Source organism: Odocoileus virginianus, chromosome 25, assembly GCF_023699985.2.
Source record: "Odocoileus virginianus isolate 20LAN1187 ecotype Illinois chromosome 25, Ovbor_1.2, whole genome shotgun sequence".
Lineage (NCBI taxonomy): Eukaryota > Metazoa > Chordata > Mammalia > Artiodactyla > Cervidae > Odocoileus > Odocoileus virginianus.
This window is the reverse complement of record NC_069698.1, coordinates 243,238-246,012: the sequence shown is the minus strand read 5'-3', so window position 1 is coordinate 246,012 and position 2,775 is coordinate 243,238. Positions and strand designations below refer to the sequence as shown.

Below are 2,775 nucleotides of genomic sequence, written 5' to 3'. Positions count from 1 at the left end.
ATTTTATTATTAAATTGTTTATTCTCCTACAAGGCTGTTGCTTCACTGTATAAAAATAGCACCAGCAAACACAGTATATTGCAAAGTTAAGACAGTAATATTCTTCACTGGACACTATACAACTAACAAACTTTTCTCCACTGCCAGTTATTTCTAGTGGGAAGATCATTTTGACCAAAATCCAAGGATAGCTGTAAACAAGTTACAATGTCATATAAGGTATAAGATAACCATGTTATCCTTGAATTACATAATTTTTGTAATTAGTTTTATCAGAGATAATTTCAGGAATTCTGAATATTGTAACTGGAGCCTAGCCTAAAAATCACAGGATGCTGTGGAAAAGATACACAGTGTTTATCTGAAGGCATTAGAAAGTTAAGGGGTGTTTTCTTCAGGAAACATTGTTACAAGTAGTTTCTTTTGCTAGAAGTTGCTTTTTAAATATCTATCCACCACTAATTTAAGACAACTATGCTAGATTAAGTTGTTTCAAAGTAGTTTATTTAGGGGTTCCATTTTCATTCCTCAATAGATTTTCTGTATTTTTCATATGCTTCTTCACTCATTAGCTCATCTAGTTCTGAAGGGTTACTGAATCGATCAGCCAACCGTCTTCATAACAAGACTTGTTGACAAGTCCTGGATTTTCTGCTAGAGCTTTATTAGTTTCTGTTACTTCTCCTGATTGAGGGGAATAGAGTTCATTAGCAGCTTTCACACTTTCCAAAGCACCAAACCCCTCTTGTTTATTCAACTTTGTCCCAACTTCAGGCAGACTACAGTAAACAACATCTCCCAAAGCTTCCTGTGCAAAATTGCTGATTCCCACTGTTTCAACACCGTTTTCGGTTGTTACCCATTCGTGTTTTTCTGTGAATTTCCGCACCGACGGCGGAGCAGGGCCGGTGCGCGGTGCCCGGACGGCCCCCGCCCGCAGTCCCAGGGCCGCGGCGAGCAGGGTGCGCTGGGTGCCGAGACGGCGCGCAGGCTGCCGACCGCGCCCGCACGCTCCGCACCGCTTGCAGCGCCATGTGCGCATGGGTGCAGAGGGTCTCCGCGCGGCACCTAGAGCACCTCAGCCTTGAGTTACAGTTTTGTCTGGGTATTTGCCAGGAGTGCACTTGCTGGATCACATGGCAACTCTATTTTTAGTTTTTCTAGAAATCTCTGTACTGTTTTCCATTGTAGCTGCACCAATTTATATTCCCAACAACAGTGTAAGAGGGTTCCTTTTTCTCTGCACCTTCTTCAGCATTCGTCATTTGTAGACATTTTAATAATGGTGTGGGGCTGCTGGGGCTGGCAGCCCTGGGTTTCAGTTTCCCCTGAAATGGTGGGATTCCCCGCCCCCATCAGGTAACCTGGAGCCAGCCAATCAACATGCGCCTAGCAGGAAAAAGGGAACCTATCAGGGGAAAGCTGAAAAGCCCGCGAACCCCAAGTTTGAAAGAAGCCCACGAAGGTTTGGGCCAATAAGATTACTTTGCAAACATGTAACCAATCCGCTTAAGCCAGCTACCAACTGCTTATGCTCACCTTATAAATTGGGTAATAGCTTGAGCTCAGCGCTCTCTGACCCCGCACCACTGCGTTGGAAGCGCGGCGGGAGCCCTGACTCGAGTCAGCAATAAACTTCCCTTTTTTTGCGAGTTGCATTGTCTTGGAGGCCTTCTCTCTTCCCGCTCGGGGATTCGGACATTGGGCATAACATTTGGAGGCTCGTCCGGGATCCCTTGACCGGGGAAAGAGAACACTTCCAGGACAGAGGGGAAGGATAGACATAGCACCGGTGCTCAGGCAGAACAGGAAAGTCCAGTGTAAATCCGAGGCCCTGCTGGGAAGCAGGAAGGTATCTGGTGCAGGAGAAAGCTTTCTATAAAGGGGGAACGGATTGGATGTTCCAGCCGGCACAAGACCGAGGCCAGCGAGCGCGCTGGAAGGCTGCCGGCTCTGCGGGAAGGGGAGTTCCTCTCCTGATCCCGAGTCTGGTGAGCAGTGGACGCCATTCGGTAAGATAAACCTGCTACCGGGAGGCAAGAGAATTCAGGGGGCCCGAAAACCCAGCGCTATGTTATCAGCCGACGTTTGTCTGTCTGTCTCTGTGTTTGCCTTCGGCTCTCCGTGTTTGTGTATGCCGGCATTGTCTCTGGTCCTCCTCCTTTTGAAATCTTTGAAGACATCTGAAGTTTTGTGTCTCTATAGAAGGTTTTCTGAGAGACTGTATTCTTGTATTTAAGGGAGTGTCTGATGAGGGCTGCCAGGTTTATATGTGTGTTTTAACTCTGTTCTGTGTTGTGATTTGTGACAGCCATTTTGCTTTGTCTGGCCACCATTTAGACCTGCCGCCGTTTTGTTAGAACTTGATTTTCTTTCCCTGTGCCTTGAGACCAGGGCTCTCAGGAACACTTATCTAGACCATCTCTAACTCCTGAGACTGAGAGAAAAAGGAAAAAACCTTTAAAAATGTTATTTATTTCAACTTTTTTTATAAACTAGTAAATTTTATATTGTAATATCTAATTCATGACCAAACTTAGAAAATGAAGCTAGATCTTGCACTGTGTCTGTCTAAATATGTTTTGGTATGTCTTTGTCTCTGGAAAATATTTTTTAGGTTAATTTGTAAATGAGCTCTATTTAATTGGCTTAAAAAAAGGGGGTAAGCGCTTACAAACCAAATAATTCTAAATTAAACAATATATTCCAGGTTTAGGTGAACTGGGAAATATTCAGTATTAAATACCTGATATTAATGTTTGTTGACCTATCTAA

At 44.4% G+C, this 2,775-nt stretch overlaps 1 pseudogene; it reads right to left on the bottom strand.

Annotated features, from left to right (window-relative positions):
• Positions 1 to 318: 318 nt before the first annotated feature.
• LOC139031081 (glycine cleavage system H protein, mitochondrial pseudogene) lies at positions 319 to 1,034 on the bottom strand (annotated as a pseudogene).
• Between the last annotated feature and the right edge of the window lie 1,741 nt (positions 1,035 to 2,775).